The sequence below is a fragment of the Triticum dicoccoides genome, chromosome 2A, assembly GCF_002162155.2.
Source record: "Triticum dicoccoides isolate Atlit2015 ecotype Zavitan chromosome 2A, WEW_v2.0, whole genome shotgun sequence".
NCBI lineage: Eukaryota > Viridiplantae > Streptophyta > Magnoliopsida > Poales > Poaceae > Triticum > Triticum dicoccoides.
This window is the reverse complement of record NC_041382.1, coordinates 467,839,754-467,861,813: the sequence shown is the minus strand read 5'-3', so window position 1 is coordinate 467,861,813 and position 22,060 is coordinate 467,839,754. Positions and strand designations below refer to the sequence as shown.

Sequence of the window (22,060 nt, the reverse complement as noted above, 5' to 3'; positions counted from 1 at the left end):
AGATCCTTGCCGACGGCAAGGGGAGAGCAGCCATAGAGCGTGGCGCCTTCCCTTCCCTCGAGCTCAGGGCTCGCCAGACGCCGCAGTCCATCTCCAGAGGATGATTCAAGGTCCCGCTCGTGACCCTCGAGGGCGGCTGCACGGGGCTCTCTTCTAGGCTTGCTGAAGAGCTCAAGGGCGCCGCCGCCAAGGTGGACTTCATCTTGGAAGGTGAGTGCCGCGACCTCTTCTCCACGGCCGCGATGCGTGTCTTCAGCCACCTCTACCTTCGCGATCCCGTCTTTGATTTTGGCGTGGTGATCGGCTCGGTTGCTCTAGAGTCCCATGCCACCGTGGCAGCAGCCGTGAAGGTCCATGTGGACGCACTGCTGAAGAAGTTCATCTGCACCCCTGCCACCAGGCCCTCGGTAGTCGGGGCAAGCGGCAGTGATGATGACGATAGCGATGTTGAAGACGATCCTGCCATGACCGAGGCAAGTGGCGGCGATGGCCATGGCGACGATAATCCCTCCTCCTAGAACTTATCCTGCAACACTTATCATGCACCAGTACAACGAGGTGCTATACAAACGGTTTGTAACCCATTTCCGCGACGACATTTGGAACCGTCGCCTAGTGAGTGTGGGGGATAGGGGGGTCCTTCCCACACGACCCAAAAACCATCAAGAATATGCCCTCCTGGCACACACGCTCGGCAAAATGAGGTCATGTGCGACCGGCGAGCGACCAAATACGGTTATACGTATAGTAGTGCTAAAAAAATACAATTATAAAGGCGAAATCATTTTCGGTCGTAAGTACATCCACTAGAAAAAATACACTTCCGTGATGATACATGTTTGTCATAGTAGGTCACGTTTTCTGTCATGCATGTACATCCATGACAATTTTATGACAGAATCAAGATAGTCATACTTGTGCTGTCATAGAAGTGTTCCATGACATTACCAAAATTATCATCACGGAAGTGTCTACTTCCATGACGATAAATCGTGCGCCACAGAAGTGCTTTCGTCAAGGGTGACTGACACGTGGCATCCACCGCAACGGAACACCGTTAAGCTATTGGGTCCAGTTTTGAATCCGATAACCCGTTAATAGCCCCGACCAATAGGGATTTTCCATGTGTAAAATCATCATTGGCTGGAGGAAACACGTGCCGGCTCACCGTTGAGACAGATGTCATCCACTCATTGGACCCAAAGCGCCTATGATACGTCGACACATGGCACGGCCCAACAGAGGCCCATTCCTGTGAAAAGGCCGGCCCGTTTGACTTGGTCAAAAGGTGGCAGGCCGGCCCACGGCAAGCATGTTAACGGCCTGTTCACATATAGCCCATTTACAGCCCGCTAACCCAGGGCCTATTTACGGCCTATCTGAATTAGGCCCAGTAGCGTCATCTGGGCCGTCCAATATAATTCCAGCCTGTTTTAACTTCCGGCCCATGTATGGCCCATGACATATTTCGGCCCATATGAGGCCCTTAGTAACCCTCAGCCCATTAACGGCCCGTGGTAAAATTGGCCTGTAATGAACAGTGTATCACTTTATACCCATTAACGGACCATTATTCTGTTGGGCCGTTTCTAGCCCATGTTATCTTTCGGCCTTCTCAGGGCCTATTTATTCTTGGGCTCATTTCCAGCATTCGTTTACTTTCGGCCCGTTACTGTCATTTTCTGCATGTGGGCCGTATTCAGCCCGTGGTTACAGTCAGCCCGTTTGTGGCCCCTTAATACGTTGGGTCGTTTTCATAGTGTCATCAAATACGGCTGATTAACGATGGCCCATTATGGTCGGCCCATGAACGAACGATTTCAACTCTAGCCCATTTACGACCATAATATGGTCTGTTATTGGCCCATGTTTGGCCAACCGATCATACAGCCCGTAGAAGGCCCATTGATGATACGGCCCATAGAAGGCCCATTGTGTCTACGGCCTGTATAAGGCACATTGTTTCTACGCCCCGTAGAAGGCCCATTATTTCTACGGCCCTTAGAAGGCCCATTGTTTCTACGGCCCGTAGGAGGCCCATGTTAAGTACAGTAAATATGTAGCCCATGGTTAATGTGGCCTAGTTTTAAAAAATAGGTTATTGGGGCCACTAGCAAACCGCGGAAAAAGAACTGCACTGACTATGAGAAAACAAATAAATAAGAGAATAAGGAAATAAATAAGCAAGCAACTTACACTAGGCTATCACGGCTATTACAGATATTACATCCACTGGGCATCAAAGTTCGCCACCAGTGCAAATATAGGGAACAAAGCAGCATATAAACGCCGCAACAAAACAAGTCCAGAGCTGAAAGCACTTCAGAAGAGCTCAAGAAACAATATCCTGGGTACCCATAATGCTGGCAAGATGCTTAGCAAGCTTATTAACTTTCTCTTGTTTTGGCGCTTAAATCCTCCCGCACTTGCTGTTGCACCAAAAAGTATGCATCTGAATTCTGCAGGGACTTCCTCAGTCCTTCGGCTTCCTGTCGCATAACATCTGATTGATGTCTTTCAACTTGAAGTTGAGACTCAAGAAGCTGAACTGATTCAGGCAGCGAGTTCGAATAGCTGGTGCCAACAGTAGTAGCCAGTAACTCGAACACTACATCAAGACAGGACTTTGGGGTTGTCTCAGTGTCTTCCATATAGTTTTTATCAGCTTTCTTGGAGACCAACAGGGATGTCTCACTATCTTGAACCTTATCTGCATTACTTCCTTTACCATTGCATAACGGGGTACTCTTCTCCAATATTTTATCCGTGTTCTAAAAGAGAAACAAACAAACACATCACATATTTACAATGTAGTATATGAAACTCATTTTGGTAAACCAGTTCAGTAGTAAGGTGAACAAGATAACAACATGAAACAAACATATATCTACGTAGTATGGTCACTGTATGGTCTATATCATTCTAGTTTATGTTTCCAAATCAAGATAGATACAGTTCGAATCATATCTATTTAAGACAAAGCAGCATAGACAGAATATAAGTGTGGGAAACTACACAACAATAACAACACTTGTAATGTGCATGGCATGAGAACATAACTGTTTATTCAATTGAAACTGAAATCAACATAGAGCAAGTTACAACAGTAAACACGTTAAAGAAGCAGGTTTAAAACATACCTATTGCGCCATTGGAGTTTCAATTGCATCCTTCAAATTTGAAATTAGTTGGTATGAGTAAATACAGTGATGCAAGAGCAAAGTAGTATGAACCATAGCTACGGAACCTGACCTGAGAACAATTCTTCTTCTGTTTTAAGCGTTGACTTGGGGTTTGGAGTGGTGGTCCTCGTGCTTTGGGCGCTGCAGTTGCCTTACTAACTGCTCGTGTTTGGGTGCTCTGTGGTGGAGACGGTGCTGTGTCAACGGGAACTGGGTGTCTATCTGCTGGGGTTGGGGTTAGAAGTGGTGTAGCTGGTTCTCTGTCCAACTGGGTAGGGGTACAATCTACATGAGTCTGGGTTATGTGTGGTGGGGCTGGTTTTTGGGCAAGTACAATCGTGGTTCTATCTCCATTGACATGTAGCACGATCCTTTCTGAAGACCGTGTTTTTACTTCGATAGATACTGCCATCACCCCCTCCAATTGAAATGGCTGATAAACAAGAAAAGTAATTGAATGTACAGACATTGTAAGATAGACATGTGCAATGGATAGTAGGGAAGAAAACAGGGCATGAAATAATTCACATTTATGTTGTCTAACCAAACAGAATAGCAGGACAAATTATCACATATATGATGGCTAATTAAACATGATAGCATGACACAGTTTCACATGTATGATGGCTAACTAAACAGGATATAATGACATACTTCAAAATATGATGACTATGTAAACAGGATGACATGATATAACTATACGATGTGTCTATTAAAGTGGTTGGCATGCCATAAATCACAAACATGCCGTCGATGGAAACATGATGGCATGATATAATTCACGGATAGAATGACATAATTCAAAATATGATGACTATGTGAACAGGATGAGATGATATAACTATATTATGTCTTTAGAAAATGGGTTGGCATGCTATAATTTAGATACATGCTGTCTATGTAAACATCATGGCATGATATAACTCAAATATATGATTTATATACTAAGGAAGTGAGCAGAGGGCAATCACATATATGATGTGTCAACTAAGGAGATGGCTTTCAATATCGTGTATATGATGTAAAAACTAAGCATTGCAATACAACATATGCATGATATGAGTAATATAACCCTGCCAAATTTGAGCATACACTTCAGGGGGATAATAGGACTGGTCATCTGCCTCTGAATCCTCCTCTAAAGAGCTATCTGTAACCAGCAAGATATCTGCTTCAGCAGGTAGCATTGTCTGCTCTAAAGACCTTGTTTTCACTCCGGATTTCTCCATCACCAATTCAAATGGCTGATGCACAGGAAGAGCAGTTGAATATACAAACATTGTCGACAAAAGCAATGAGAAATACAAAAAAAGGACGGCATGCTATAATTCACATATATGACGCTTGGCTAAACAGCATGGCATTGCATAATTCACATATATAATGCCTTGCAACAAGATAACATTGCATAATTCACAGATATAATGTCTTGTAACAAGATGACATTGCATAATTCACATATATGGTAATTAGACACTAAACAGGTGGCATTCACACAAAGCATGTCTAAACTAAGCAAATGACATAGCAATGCAAGATACCATACACACGATATGAGCAACATAACCCTGCCAAGTTAGAGCATGCACCTCAGGGGGAAAATAGGACTGGTCATCTATCTCTCAATCCTCCTTTGAGAATCTATCTGTAACCAGCAAGACATGTGCTTCGCCAGATAGCATTGTCTGCTATGTAGACCTTGTTTCCACTCCAGATTTTTCCATGACTGTGCCGAATGGCTGATGCACATGAAGAGTAATTGAATGTACTAAAATTGTTGACAAATTTAACACGTAATAAAAAATGATGTCATGATATAATTCACATATAAGATGACCGGTTAACCAGGGTGGCATTGCAAAATTCACATATATAATGCCTGGCTAAACAAGATGGTATTGCATGATTCACATATACGATAAAGAAACTAAACAGATGGCATTGACACAAAGCATGTCTAAACTAAGCAGATGACATCTTTGATGTATACAGTAAGCAATGCAAGGCACCATATGCATGATATTACCAGCATCAGCATGCCTAGTTAGAGCGAAGACCTCATGGGGTAAATAGGAGTGGTCTTCTGCTTCTGAATCCCCCTCAGAACAGTTATCTTCCTCTTGATTATGATCCGAAATGGGTGGAGGGGGGCTACCTTTGCGCCCACCATGGAGCGACATCTGCATGAAATTTTATTGCCACGCAAGGCTCGTCTCTTTTGCTCTACATGTTCAATTCCATTGTGTACAATAATTGACATGCATAGGAATAAAACATAGTAAGATTATGTAAGGAGTGCATGCACAAATCCAGAGTGATGCTAGCAAACTATGGATAGACCCAAAACCAATGATAGCAGGCAGATAATAGCTTTAGTTAAAAAATACAGATAATGGCTCCTTTAATGTTTGTTTGCACCCAACATAAAACTCATAGTAGACACCCGAGATTAACCAGATAGTAGACATATAGTATTGATTGCTGCCCCAATATGTACCCCGCAACTATTTAAAAACTTAAGTTTCAGCATAAGTTTGGACCTGACTCGGAGTCTAATAGGTGAACACGACGATAAAGTAGCATGTCATCATATTAAGCGATGCATAACGTAAGCACACACGTAAGAGTGTGACCTCTCTTGCGGACCCGTGTAGTCCTCAAGGTCATCTGGTTAGTTGATGATGGTAATGCAGTTGTCGTGGCTGCTGGCGGCGGGGAAGAAGATTTGAGGCGGCGAAAGACAGTCTAGAGAGCGGATCCCTGCTGTGGTGAACCCTTCCGTCGTTGGAGTAGCTGAGCTGGGGTGGAACATTGCACCGCAGGAGCAGGACAAACCACACAAGGTTTTCTTTGACACATATCTGTAACAGAAGTAACTGTGTAAGGGCTTGTTTGAATTTGAGGATTCTAACAATGCAGGGATAGGAAATAGATAGGAATATGATAGGAATGCACGTGCAAAACAGAGAATTTTAAAACACAGGATTTCTGCCAATCTGGGTGTTTGGTTCACAAGAATTGGAAGATCACAAGATGCAAAGAAGCATGGTGAGATTAAGTCAAACCACAAGAAAATGTACGGTTATAATGCTATTATGCTACTATCTCTTAGTCTTGTGCTTCATGAATAGGAATTTGAAAAGGAGGACAAGTGGAAATTAAAATTCCTGCGATTTTTCTTTCAAGGAGACACTAAAGGAACAAATCATGTAGTTTTCCTTTGCTCCATTCCTTTGCACCAAATCTATTTATATATAAAAAGTAATTGATGGGTTAATTAGAGGCAAGAGAATTAGTTTAGAAAATCCTACCTTAATTAGAAAATACCAGCCCTCGATCTGGTGGGTCTTCTAAAATTATAATTCTATTACCGTTAGATACGTGTAACATATTCCAGAAAAAAATAGATGTACGTAACATATATAACATTGTCCAAATTAACCATGAGTCGTGCCATACCTAAGTTTTTTTACATGCTAACGTGTCATGTCTGATCTCTCTCACAAAAAAATCAAACTCGCTTTTGACATCAATTAATTTAAGTAACCAATCATAGCCGATAGATTACCCTTCTATGCTACCAACGTGAATACATCAAACGCAGATTAGTTTGTTTTTTATATAATAGATTAGAGTCCACCAGACATCAACCTCATACACCTTATATTAGTTTCTCCTAGATTAGTTTTTCTGTCGGATCCTTCCAAAAAAAAATCTACCATTAAAATCGTTTTCATGTGCCATGCACGCCTCCATGAACATAAGAATTCCCATGAGCGAAACAAAGTTTCGTTATATGTCTGTTTCCGGCCGGACGAAAATCAATTAGCATGCTAACTATACCATACAAGTAGGTACATAGGTGTACATATGTGCTATGGCTTTTTGTTTTTGCATGAACATACGTGCTATGTCTGAAAGAGTTAATTCACGTGTGAGAGAAGTTTACGTGCATGTGTGTTTTTTATGGACGGCCAATCAATCATCTAGCTAGAGCAAGCTTTTTCGCATCCACATGTACTTTTGGCCAGGCACAAATTAGTCCGCTTGCTAATGCATACATACGGATCGTGCTATAGTAGGCAAAGTTAATATGCAATCAGGCCTAAGTTTTATGTATATGTGTGTTTTCGGCCGGCAGCCAATCAATCATCTAGCTAGCGTGGTTAGCTTCGCATAGGAAGAATTAATTAGCTTTGTTGCGCGCATGTTGAGGCCAGTTCAATTCTTCCATCAATGGAGGGCCTTAGACGTGTGTGTCTTTGGACCCTTTAGTTCTCTTATTAGGTAGTGCAAAGAATGGGGCACCGTCAGATATTTCGTGCTTTTATGATTTTGGTATCCCACTGCAAATATATGCTGAAACAAAGACAATATGTAACTTTTCTTTTGCTTAAGTTCAACTGTTTAGAATTATGTGAATATGGTACAGTCTAATATCTGTACATGTTGGCATCTCCATATAGTTCAAAATATGCTATGAGATTCACAATGCTTTGAAATATACTCGCAATTCATTCAAAACTGAAATTCTATTGTAACTAGTAGAAGGCCCGTGCGTTGCTACGGGCTTTAAAAATAATAAGATAGTATTCATGAAACTAAAATAATGTAGAACAATGTCATTTCAATTAATACACATCTTTTTTTTACAATCAGCATAATAGCATTCCCTAACAGAAACACAATAATATATTATTGACAAATAAAAAATGTTATTGAGACCAACCAGTAGTCGAATGGTTATGATATTGATGGTACCCATCCATGCAGGGACGGAGTCAACCCAGCGGTCCGCCTTCATAAAATGTCACATGTATAATGTAGGCCTTGGCCCTGTCTCCGCCACTGCATCCATGTGTGAGTGCATGTGTGTTTTGGCAGTGTGCAGAGACTGCTATCTGTATTTCTTTAAATTTTTATTCAGACATAGAACAATTTTAATTATCTTATCATTTTCTTAATTTAAATACAAACACATCACATAAATTTGGAATTCATGTCGCTATTCTCATTCTCTAGCCGGTCAATGTTCCGTGGGGAGAACTAATGCATGCTTCCTACTATATCAACGTTCCAACCTTCTAGACTGGAGACTGCCCAAAGAAATTAATTTTTTTTTCTACCACTCACTTCTTCATATGGTAGAAAATGCCATCTTTTTACAGAATCATGACATAAACTTTAAAACACATACCATGGTATTATTTTCATTTTGCATAATGCATTTGTACGTCAAGTCATACAAGTTTGATTGCACACTCGCGGACCATCCAATGAATTCTCTAAATTCAGTTAAAATCCAAGCATGGCATGATTTCTTATTGTCCATCTTTCACCATGTAGTGACCCCTAAAAGAATCAAACAAATGACATGCTTATTTTGACATAAGCTCACCTGATGTTTGACCCACCTAAACTGGCAACCTTCAAATACTCCGGACGATGTTCCATCATGGAAATCCATGTGTTGCCACAGAACAACACAATATCACTCAAGTTGTATTTATCATGCTTACCGTCCTTAACTGGTTCTATATTTTATTTCTGAATATGCACCTATTTCACACCCCCATCAGACAAACTTGCTCTTCGTTCTTCATTATTTATCTCAGCACACCCTTTGACATGATAAGTTACTTCTAACAATACTTTTCATTGTTTTTCCATGGATTGGCGACACTCATGTTTAGGTGTATCTTTCTCCAAACAATCCGGATTTTGGACTAATGGGATATTCAAATAAATGATTAGTGTGATTTGCCCAATACATTTACTATGCTCTCTTGTGCTCCTTGCTGGCTTTACCTGAACTCATTGCCATCGTTTCTGATCAAATCACCTAGCAAAAGCAAACTAAGTTGTTAAGATAGAAATAAAAAAGGACAAAGTCTTTACTAAAATAGAAATAGAATACAATTCGATCAGTACATGCTTGCTCATGTAACATAATTTGAACCACAAAGAGACATGTGAAAATAATTCAAGTGCATGATGGATGCTAACTTATTTGAATTACTTAATTTCAGGGCTGATATCAATGGACTAATTACTAATTAAACCTGCAAAACATATCACACTAAAAAGTATGTATAATATTTGATTTTACCAGAGAGGTATGGGAATATCTATAATCAATGTGTTTGCTAGACAGTGTCACTGCTTCAACCTAAACTAATGAAAAGGCACCAGCCTGGTCCTGGCTAGATTATTTAACAGGTACTATCAACTGAGGTATGATACTAAGGCATTGCCACTGAAAATTGAAAATAAAATATTATCACAAGTACTCAAGGCTCAGCACAGATCGAGATGGAGACTGGAGGAGGCACACAGGTGGTGGGTGATGGAGTGGCCCAGTAGAAGAACGGCCACGTCGTCGCCAGAGCAGGAACACGCGGAGGCTCCCATCCCGTTGGGCGGTTCTGGAGAAGGATCCGATCTCGAGCATCTTCTCGCGGCGGCGGCGAACGGCTCCATGATGAGGTCCGCAATGAAGGCGGCGGCGGCTACTCTCGTACCTCCACGGCGGCAAACGGCTCCGCGATGAGGTCTGGCGGCGGCTCCTCTCGGATGTCAGTGGCGGCGATCTCGTACCTCGTCGGCGGGCGAGTGGCTCCACGATCGACCTAGCAAAAGCAAATAGATAGATTGAGGGCAGTCGTGTTGTATACCTAGAATACTTTAATATTCACAAAAGAAGTGTCCTTGTAGGCCGGTAGCTGAGTCAATCTTGACCCTTTAATAAACTCAGTTATATTATTCATTTCCACCCAGTTTAGTTAGAAATACTGGCAAACGATGCAGTATGCTATCGTCTGATAATATAGGGTAATGGATATGCTGAAATTGTAGATACAGAGGCACCTAACGATTGAACTACTTCATTTATTTTTCCACACTACAGAGATAGGTGCTTGTAGAAATACCAAAGTATACGCCAAAAAAAATTCTTTATGAAAACATTGGACAGCTATGCTGCAAGGTAGCAAGTAATCTCACAACAATTTCAGAAGGAAAACAAGGGAAAAGGATGTGCAAACCTCTTAAGGATTTGAGAAAGCTCATAACTCCTCAATCAAGTCAACCATTAATTTCACATAGCCCATAGGAATCAGCCGCCTCAGCAATCTCCTCCCCGTTGGATCTGGTACCAGCAAGGTCCTCGAGGCTGAAATAAACCATCGTCGATATGGGCAACTACAATGACTGAAAAATATGTGGTCATTAATATGGGCAGCAAGAAAAACATGCATAGAACTGGAAGGCTAACTCTAAAACCAAACTTAAAATGGGAGCTAATTATTTATGTGCTCTAAATCCATATAAAAACTAATGATCATTCTCTATCTGAAAAGAAGTAACTTCCATGAATGGGGGAGGGGGTCTGTACCTAAATGACATCATTGCACACAACAGAGCAAAGCTGATATTGTTATAAAAAGAGTACTTCTTGCTACAAGGACAAAACCAGGAAAGACCATGTGCAAAATAAACTTTCTCGTCAATCTAGCTTGGGGCCTGTTCATATTAAGAAGAGAAGGATCAGCAAAGGAAATGACATATCAAGAAAAGAAAACAAAAAATATTAGAATGTAAATATGTTTGCTCATCGATTACCTTCGGCCTTTTTGATAAACATAATTATATTTTAATTTGCTCCGTTGTTTTATTTTTTTTACCAAACTACCATATATGGTATACGAAGAAGCATTTACCTGAAGGCATTAGTATCTTTTTCAGCTTTTTAGTCTTACTGAATACTCCTGAAGGAGTCAAGGACTTGTTTGCTACTGTATATTAATAGGAGTAGGTAAAAGGCCAGTGTGGGTGAAAATATTATAAGGACACATACATTAAATTCAATGATAAAATCAAGCTTTCAAATGATGCTTATGTGGTATTGCAACGAACTCCGACATCCAAATGTACAATAAAACAATTTAGCATCTGCTGTGAGCGAGCACAAGTATCGATCAATTTTAGAATTGCTGATTTAGATCCCAAGAGGCTATATTTCTTTATTCAACTGCTATAAATAAACTAAATAAGATGAGAGTGAGACTACATACATAAAGCTGAATGTGCAAGATCGACATCATCCCCTAAGTGCTTCTCTTCTCAACTGCTTCCTTCTGGATGTCTTGAATATTCAATGGAAAACAAAATTCAAAAATACATGGCCAGATAATTGCAACCTCAGTTTATTTATAGAAAAATGTTATTGAAAGAATTGCATCCAACCAAAAACAAACCTTAATTTGAGACATATAGTTTGATGCCTTACCTACAATTGTAACCTTCTGAGCAAGTATGCCAATCTGCATGTTTGAACAGAATTTTCTATCGGAGAGCAAGCAGAGGTTTATACATCAGAATCTTCTATGAGAAGCAAGCAGAGGTTATACATTATATAGAGGAGACTAATAGAGAGTACCAACTCGATATTTCTTGTTGGTCCATACTTCCATTGTCGACATGAAAATGAAGCACTGCCACCGTTGCCGGCTCCTCCAAATGCCCATCGGTGTAGGCATGCTGGAGAACATACAGTACTGCACGAGTCAAACCGAAGAAGCAAAGAGCATAGGAAAATAGACAATTGAATACTGAAAGAAAGGAGAAAATAACCACCATATATGTTATTTTGCACAGTTCATTACATGAGTCAAATTACAATGGTTATATTCCAAGGCCATCTGACAGTCCCTATTTTACAAAGCATGGCTTTGATGAAACATACCAATCAGCTACTCTTAACGTTCCACATCACCTAAGCTAGCACTGATTGCAGAAAACTTACAATATTATTTAGAGGTGCTAGTTCAAACTATGACGAATTATTTGCATGGCTTATCATTAGCATTTATGTTTTTACTGCCTTTAATATTTTAATTAGGCTTCATTCAGAACTGCTGCTGCACATTAAGTATGAGAAGGTAACAGCAGGCAAAATATCACTCTAGGCACTGGTCAAGTTTCAGTTGAGAATTCACACATTATATAAGAAGAGAGAATTCCTTATTTAACACCGTCTACCGAGTCTAAATTTTATGCCCTTTATAACACTATCGTCCATTTTAAACTTTAATGGTGTTAAATGACACATGAAAAGACCTATTTGCCCCTCATGTCATATGTGGTCAAATTTTTATGCATATATGTGTATCCGGCCAACTCATTTTGTGCCTCGGTCCCTGCCTTGACCGTGTTGTAGCCAAGTGCTTTCCGGCGTACAAGCGTACGAGGCTAGCTCGAGTTTTTGTTAGTCTGTACACAATCGATTTTGTGCACGTACACACCAAGAAACAAGCAGCAGACAGGTGGGTCGATTCTAGTTGGACATGTACTGCTATACGTACTGGAGGAAGCTAGCTAAGCAGCAGCCGATCTCTCACTTGATTGATTCTACGTGACTGGCTAGCTAACCAAGTTAGTGATATTATCACGGAGGCTATACACAAACACACGAGGCCGTTGATGGCCACATGATCGTGTCAGCCTTGTTTATTTTCTTTTGTTCAATATATCAACTCTATTAACTTACTGATTTGTTGTATACTACTATCAATTGTGAGGCACTAACTATTTTCACACACAAAAATGTAAAAGCACTGACACAATATTAACCACATCCAAACATAGTCGCATGGTGAAGCTAAACTACCACATAACAATTTTAATCACAAATCACATTGAGGGCAAATAGGTCTTTTCAGGTGCCGTTACGGCTTAAAATGGATAAAAATGTCGTAAAGGGTATAAAATTTAGACACAATGTCAGATAGGGAAGAAAAAGGTTTTCGGTGTCAAATAGGGAAACAACATTTAAAACAGTGTCATATAAGGAATATTCTCATATAAGAAGTATATGTGATGATAGATTTGAATCTAAACGAGATCAGCATATGTATACCTTGTACAAACATCGTCCGCCAAAGGGGCAAGTATCCCTTCTAAAGTCAAAGTACCTACAATCAGTTGACGTGAAATAACATATGTGTGGCTTAGACAAATGTTTCATGAATTTGTCTACTCTGAAGAACATACAACTGAAATTCTCTCTGGGGTACTATTAACCTAACGATCATATAGTGAGATGCATTCAACCATTAGATTTATTGTTACTGACCTAAGAATTTCTGTATTTCCGTCTCAAAAAGTAAAAATCCAGTCCTGAATCCGCCCGCCGCCCACGCATCTATCACAAACCTCATCCCCTGCTGCTCCTTGATGGTGCACCTCCTCCCCTGCTGCTCCTCGATGCTGCAACTCCTCCCCTGTTGCTCCTCGATGCTGCAACTCCACCCACGACGGCGCAACCAGCGGCCCTTGCTCTACGACACCCGACCGATCAGTAGGTCCTCCTGGCGGCTTGTTGACTGCGTGCTCGCCATCGGCTTCCTGCCAAGAGGCTCACCAACGAGCGTCACATTTTGTTTGGCTCATGGTGGAGGCGGCCCCTGACCTCTTGTGCGGCACCCGAACCGCGGTATGGGATGCGTTTGGTTAGAGGGACATGTTAGGGTGGCTATGGGTATCCCCATCCAGCTGAATATGGATAGCCGTTTATTCTGTTTGGTTGATGAGTAAGGTTAGCCCATGTTTTGTTTGGTTTGGAGGATGAATCATGGTTGAGGATAGCCATTGGAATGTTTGGTTCGATGGATGAGTAATGGATATGGGTTTTGGTGACCTCTGACCTGAACTGCTGCGGCACAAAAAATCAACAAAACAAGGTTAGCACATTGGACAGAAAATCAAAGAAGAAATCACACTTATCAGTACATACAGCCAGCACAGTACAAGCAGCTAGCGCAGCTAGCAAGGCCGGCCACCGTACGCGCACCTTCAAGCAGTCAGCGCAGCACCCGCGCACGGGGCGCATAGCATGCGCACCTGCCGAGGAGAAGCAGGGCCGGCGCAGCACGCGCATCACCTGCGGACGGGGCGAACATCACGCGCACCGGCCGGACAAAAGCAGGGCCAGCACCACCATCCACATGCCGCGACGCCCCAGCACGTCGCCACGAAGGATGGTTGTGCCATGAAGGACGATTTCCTTCGCCGCCCCAGCACGACGCCACCGCTGCCCCTGCTTCTCCACCCACGCCGCCACGCCCCAGCCGCTCCACCCACTTAGCGACGCGCCCGCCTCGCTCCGCTCCTCATTGCCTACAGCACAACTCGGTGGCTAGGGTTAGCCGCAGGGGCGCGCGCAGGGACTTAACGGCGAGGAGGTGCTCGAGGGTCGATGGGGGAGACAGGGCGGAGGTACGCCGGTGGCCGCCGACGCAAGAGGCGGGGCTTGTCGAGGAGATCCTGAGCGGCGGCGGCGGCGACGCAAGGAAATTTCCGCGGCGGCGGCGGCGGCGTTTCTGAGGATCCTAGAGAAAAGATTGGTGGTGGGAGGAGTACGGAGTGTTTTTTTTTTCTTTGGTGATTATTTGTATATAAGGAGATAAAACCAGTGGTACGGGGTTGGTGGGAGATGGGTGGAAATAAAACTGGACGAAAATAAAACCGAAGTACCAGGCTACCAACTGCTTCATTAGGAGTAGAGATATGTCTACCTGTTGGCACCTCTGTATTCTAGAATGAGATACTATAATGCTCTTCCATGACAGCATATACAAACACCGGCCCATCACAAACTCTTTAGTGGCCAATATGAAAAGCTCATGAGTTACTGATACAACAGAAATCCATATGTATGTTTCAATAAAGCTAATCTGTCTGGCATATCTCAGGTGAAGAATTAAGATGAGCATTGAAACATTGACAAAACAAATAACAATCTAATGAAGCCATGCAAACTTTACAACTTTAATGCCCCTGACTGAATTTCTACTAGAACAATTTTATTACCAAAAGATCTCATTGTGTAGATGTTAAGGCCAAACAGACTACTGAAATGCATGTAAACAACCATATTTTTTTATTTCCCTATATACAAAACTTACAAATATTAATTGTACACACGTCGATAATTAATAAGTAAATGTGTAATTTTACATAGTTCCTAAGAAATATACGTATGCCTACAAAAACCAATAACAAATAATTATTACTATGTGCTTGAAGGAAAAAATTATAAAATACAGAAACACGCTAGAGAGACCAAAAAATAAATAAACATTAATTGCCCAATGGATTAAATAATGAAGAAATAAAGTTACTGCAATATGCATAACATATAGGTACATGATTAATGTGAAACGTATACATATTCAAATTTCAACCAGGAAAGCAAATACATCTAAGACGAAGTTATGCTTATGAAAAAGAATCATTTTGTAAATGACATCAAATTTGGCCCACATTTTTCTTTATGTAGAAAAAAATTACTTCTCCACATGGAGGGCTAATATATCGACAACGTAAATTCTAAAATCCTAGCCCGCGCATCGAGCGAGCCACTATGCTAGTTCATGAAAAGTAGTACCATAGGAAACTTTCCAATTCCTATGTTTTTCATTCACTTTTCCTTTCAAGCACAGGCGATTCAAGTAGGCAGGCTTGAGCAAGGAAAAGCCTACACTAAAAACTGTTTTTGTGCTACTTCTATTACGTTGGACCCAGGCCACTACCCTACTAGCTCAACTCCCAGGGCTATCGACAAATGCACAGCTCAAACGCGCAGAGATAAATAATGATGGCATTCAAGAGAGTCCATCACGGATAGCTAAGTTTCCTGGTACCTCATTTCTTGTCATATAGTAGGATAAAATAATCGTATTTCCCGTTACTCTGTGTGCTCAGTGGACAATATATATAACATGTAGAGTAAAAAAGATATGCAACAAGTGTACAACCTCTTTGGCGAAGCCATGTCGATCTCAGCGTGATTGGGTTGGCCGGTTAGGATGCTCCGGGTGACTTGGCTGTCGGAGGAGGGGAAGAAGATCTTAAGCGTCCGAAGATGGAGTCCGAGGTACTGCTCCGCTGTGATGGAGGGTTTCGTCGTTGGAGCAGCTCTGGTGAGTTGTACGACGCCGAGGCTGAAGCAGGACAAGAGAGACAATGTTAACCTGAGTGGCATTCTAGTAGCATCTCCAATAGATGACGTAAAATATATAACCACAAAGTGCTAGATGTAAAATACATCAACCACTCATCTCTGAACTTAACCGTCAAAACTGAATTTAACTGTCGAAACTAAACTTGACTGTCGAAACTGAATTTTGCTGTCGAAACTGAATTTTACTGTCGAAACTGAACGCACTAGAGGTAAGGCTACACGTCAGTCGACTGACTTTTTTTATCTCCGGTCAGTCGATTTTGCAGCCGTTGGATACGAAATCAAGGGCCTGCAGTTCATCTTCAACCTCCACCCCCTGAGCCGCCAGCCACCATCGGCCAAACAGCCACCCATGGCCGGCGGTGCGCCGCCCCGCCCGCCCCGAAAACACTCCTCACCGCCGGTCAGCCGCCGCCCCGGCCATCCCTCTAGGCCCCCCTGTTCTGAGTTTTTCTCCGACGATCCCCACGCCACCGCCCCACCACCGCCGACAACCACCGCCCCACCCTGAACCCTAAGATAGATAGTGGGGTACCTCTCCGGCGAGCCCCCTCCCCGCTACGGCTGGTTCTTCCTTAACTCCGGTGAGCCCCCCCCACCCCTTGAAAATCGACTGACCCAAAAGTCGATTTAGTCGACTGAAGTGTAGCTAAATCAGAGCAACATCGCAAGCAAGAGCGAGAGCAGCAGCGCAAGCAAGAGCAAGAGCAAGAGCAGACAAGGCAGGGGAACGAGAGAAAGAGCAGAGCAGCAGCGCGAGCGAGAGCTAAAGCAGCAGCAGCTCCTACTGATGTGGACGTCGCCGCCAAGGGAGCGACACCATGGAGGAAGTGTCCGCCGACGCCGCCGTGGATAGAACCGCGCCGTGTCGGCTCGGGACCGAGCGCCAGCAGCACCGTGAGATCGAATCAAGAAGAAAATGTGGCGATTAGTGTACAACCTCTTTGGTGGCGTCGATTAGGCCGCAACTTCATCCGAGGAAACGGTGATGATGATGCTCTTCCAGTGGTGCAGGTGAAGACGGCCGTGTGGGATTGGAGGTCGCGCGAAAGACAAGGGGAATGTTGGGGCAGCTCCTGGGAGGTGGAGGACGGGGTGGCTGAACCGGCGGGACGACCAGATCGATGACGGATCCTCATCCGGTACGGTGGATGAGGGACGTCGAGGTGTTTATGTGGACGACATCGTCGGGGAAGAGGCTCCGGCTGGGTGGCTGACGGAGGAGGGTGTGGGGCTTCGCGGGTTTTCCCGGCCTCGATGTACGAATGGGTGGGCGGATGGGATGGGAGTGGGGAACCATGGCTTAGAGACGCGCTTGTCCGAAATGTGGGGTAAGTTACAAAAGTACCTCCACCGATTTGAGGCGGTTCTTTCGGTTTAGGGGTATCACGGGCATTTCGCGTGTCGGGATTTCACAGGAGGTGGGAGTTTTCGCGCGTGTTGTAATTTTGGAATAGCAAGGCGCGGGTTGAGATGGAGGGATTTGTCGAAGCACAATGAGACAAAGATGTTGGGGAACGTAGCATAAATTCAAAATTTTCCTACGTGTGACCAAGATCTATCTATGGAGTCATCTATCAACGAGGGAGGAGTGGATCTACATACCCTTGTAGATCGCACGCGGAAGCGTTCAAGAGAACGGGGTTGATGGAGTCGTACTCGTCGTGATCCAAATCACCGATGATCCTAGCGCCGAACGGACGGCACCTCCGCGTTCAACACACGTACGGATCAGCGACGTCTCCTCCTTCTTGATCCAGCAAGGGGGAAGGAGAGGTTGATGGAGATCCAGCAGCACGACGGCGTGGTGGTGGAAGTAGCGGGATTCCAACAGGGCTTCGCCAAGTGCTGCGGGAGGAGGGAGATGTGTCATGGGAGGGAGAGGGAGGCGCCAGGGCTTAGGTGTTGCTGCCCTCCCTTCCCCTCACTATATATAGGGCCAAGGGAGAGGGGGGCGCAGCCTTGGTCCTTCCTCCAAGGAAGGGTGCGGCCAGGGAGGAGTCCATCCTCCCCAAGGCACCTCGGAGGTGCCTTCCCCCTTTACGACTCTTCCTTTCCCTTATCTCTTGGCGCATGGGCCTCTTGGGGCTGGTGCCCTTGGCCCATACAGGCCAAGGCGCACCCCCTACAGCCCATGTGCCCCCCCGGGGCAGGTGGCCCCACCCGGTGGACCCCCGGGACCCTTCCGGTGGTCCCGGTACAATACCGGTGACCCCGAAACTTGTCCCGATAGCCGAAATAGCACTTCCTATATATAATTCTTTACCTCCGGACCATTCCAGAACTCCTCGTGACGTCCGGGATCTCATCCGGGACTCCGAACAACTTTCGGGTTACCGCATACTAATATCTCTATAACCCTAGCGTCACCGAACCTTAAGTGTGTAGACCCTACGGGTTCGGGAGACATGCAGACATGACCGAGATGACTCTCCGGTCAATAACCAACAGCGGGATCTGGATACCCATGTTGGCTCCCACATGTTCCACGATGATCTCATCGGATGAACCACGATGTCAAGGACTTAATCAATCCCGTATTCAATTCCCTTTGTCTAGCGGTATTGTACTTGCCCGAGATTCGATCGTCGGTATCCGATACCTTGTTCAATCTCGTTACTGGCAAGTCTCTTTACTCGTTCCGTAACACATCATCCCGTGATCAACTCCTTGATCACATTGTGCACATTATGATGATGTCCTACCGAGTGGGCCCAGAGATACCTCTCCGTTTACACGGAGTGACAAATCCCAGTCTCGATTCGTGCCAACCCAACAGACACTTTCAGAGATACCTGTAGTGTACCTTTATAGCCACCCAGTTACGTTGTGACGTTTGGCACACCCAAAGCACTCCTACGGTATCCGGGAGTTGCACAATCTCATGGTCTAAGGAAATGATACTTGACATTAGAAAAGCTTTAGCATACGAACTACATGATCTTGTGCTAGGCTTAGGATTGGGTCTTGTCCATCACATCATTCTCCTAATGATGTGATCCCGTTATCAATGACATCCAATGTCCATGGTCAGGAAACCGTAACCATCTATTGATCAACGAGCTAGTCAACTAGAGGCTTACTAGGGACATGGTGTTGTCTATGTATCCACACATGTATCTGAGTTTCCTATCAATACAATTCTAGCATGGATAATAAACGATTATCATGAACAAGGAAATATAATAATAACTAATTTATTATTGCCTCTAGGGCATTTCCAACAGTCTCCCACTTGCACTAGAGTCAATAATCCAGTTCACATCGATATGTGATTAACACTCAAGGTCACATCCCCATGTGACTAACACCCAAAGAATTTACTAGAGTCAACAATCTAGTTCACATTACCATGTGATTAACACTCGATGAGTTCTGGGTTTGAACATGTTATGCTTGTGAGAGATGTTATAGTCAACGGGTCTGAATCTTTCAGATCCGTATGTACTTCGCAAATCTCTATGTCATCTTGTAGATGCAACTACTACGCCACATTTGGAGCTATTCCAAATAACTGTTCTACTATACGAATCCAGTTTACTACTCAGAATAATCTGGATTAGTGTCAAAGTTTGCATCGGCGTAACCCTTTACGACGAACTCTTTTACCACCTCCATAATCGAGAAAATTCCTTAGTCCACTAGTTACTAAGGATAACTTTGACCACTGTCTTGTGATCCATTCTTGGATCACTCTTGTACCCCTTGACTGACTCATGGCAAGGCACATTTCAGGTGCGGTACACAGCATAGCATACTGTAGGGCCTATGTCTTAAGCATAGGGGACGACCTTCGTCCTTTCTCTCTATTATGCCGTGGTCGAGCTTTAAGTCTTAACTTCATACCTTACATCTCAGGCAAGAACTCCTTCTTTGACTGATCCATCTTGAACACCTTCAAGATCATGTCAAGGTATGTGCTCATTTGAAAGTACCATTAAGCGTTTTGATATATCCTTATAGATCTTGATGCTCAATGTTCAAGTAGCTTAATCCAGGCTTTCCATTGAAAAACACTTTCCAAATAACCCTATATGCTTTCCAGAAATTCTACGTCATTTCTGATCAACAACATGTCAACAACATATATTCATCAGAAATTCTATAGTGCTCCCACTCACTTCTATGGAAATACAAGTTTCTCATAAACTTTGTATACACCCAAAACTTTGATCATCTTATCAAAGCATACATTCCAACTCCGAGATGCTTACTCCAGTCCTTAGAAGGATTGCTAGAGCTTTGCATACTTATTAGCATCTTTAAGGATTGACAAAACCTTCCGGTTGTATCACATACAACCTTTCCTCAAGAAAATCATCGAGGAAACAATGTTTTGACATCATATCTGCAAGATTTCATAAATAATGCAGTAATCGCTAATATAATTCCAACAGACTCTTAGCATCGCTACGAGTGAGAAAGTCTCATCGTAGTCAACTCCTTGAACTTGTCAAAAAACATCTTAACGACAAGTCAAGCTTTCTTAATGGTGACATTTACCATCATTGTCCGTCTTCCTTTTAAAATCCATCTGTACTCAACAGCCTCACGATGAGTTGTTCTGTCAAAGTCTACACTTTGTTTCCATACATGGATCCTCTCTCGGATTTTATGGCCTCAAGCCATTTATCGGAATCCGGGCCCACCATCGCTTCTCCATAGCTCGTAGGTTCATTGTTGTCTAGCAACATGACTTCCAAGACAGGATTACGTAACACTCTGAAGTAGTACGCATCCTTGTCATCCCACGAGGTTTGGTAGTGACTTGATCTGAAGTTTCATGATCACTATCATAAGCTTCCACTTCAATTGGTGTAGGTGCCATAGGAACAACTCCTGTGCCCTGCCACACACTAGTTGAAGAGACGGTTCAATAACCTCATCAAGTCTCCACCATCCTCCCACTCAATTCTTTCGAGAGAAACTTTTCTTCGAGAAAGGACCCGATTCTAGAAACAATCCCTTATTGCTTTCGGATCTGAGATAGGAGGTATACCCAACTGTTTTGGGTGTCCTACGAAGATGCATTTATCCGCTTTGGGTTCGAGCTTATCAGCCTGAAACTTTTTCACATAAGCGTCGCAGCCCCAAACTTTTAAGAAATGACAGCTTATGTTTCTCTAAACCATAGTTCATACGGTGTCATCTCATTGGAATTACGTGGTGCCCTATTTAAAGTGAATGTGGTTGTCTTTAATGCCTAACCCATAAACTATTGTGGTAATTCGATAAGAGACATCATGGTATGCATCATATCCAATAGGGTGCAGTTATGATGTTCGGACACACCATCACACTATGGTGTTCCAGGCTGTATTAGTTGTGAAACAATTTCCACAATGTCTTAATTCTGTGCCAAACTCGTAATTCAGATATTCATCTCTATGATCATATCATAGATATTTTATCCTCTTGTCACGACGATCTTTCAACTTCACCCTGAAATTACTTGAACCTTTCAATAATTCAGACTCGTGATTCATCAAGTAAATATACTCACCATCTACTCAAATCATCTGTGAAGTAAGAACATAACGATATCCACTACATGCCTCAACACTCATTGGATTGCACACATCAAAATGTATTACTTCCAACAAGTTGCTTTCTAGTTCCATTTTACTGAAAACGAGGCTTTCAGTCATCTTGTCCATGTGGTATGATTTGCATGTCTCAAGTGATTCAAAATCAAGTGAGTCCAAACGGTCCATTTGCATGGAGTTTCTTCATGCATATACACCAATAGACATGGTTCGCATGTCTCAAACCTTTCAAAACAAGTGAGCCCAAAGATCCATCAACATGGAGCTTCTTCATGCGTTTTATACCGATATGACTTACGTGGCAGTGCCAC

General features: G+C 43.1%; 1 long non-coding RNA gene across 1 annotated transcript; it reads right to left on the bottom strand.

Moving 5' to 3' along the window:
• Positions 1 to 9,309: 9,309 nt before the first annotated feature.
• On the bottom strand, positions 9,310 to 10,697 carry LOC119359468. The gene is made up of 3 exons (XR_005172550.1): positions 10,576 to 10,697; positions 10,226 to 10,391; positions 9,310 to 9,811 (listed from the first exon to the last, which is right to left on the bottom strand). It is a non-coding gene; the product is annotated as an uncharacterized LOC119359468 (long non-coding RNA).
• Between the last annotated feature and the right edge of the window lie 11,363 nt (positions 10,698 to 22,060).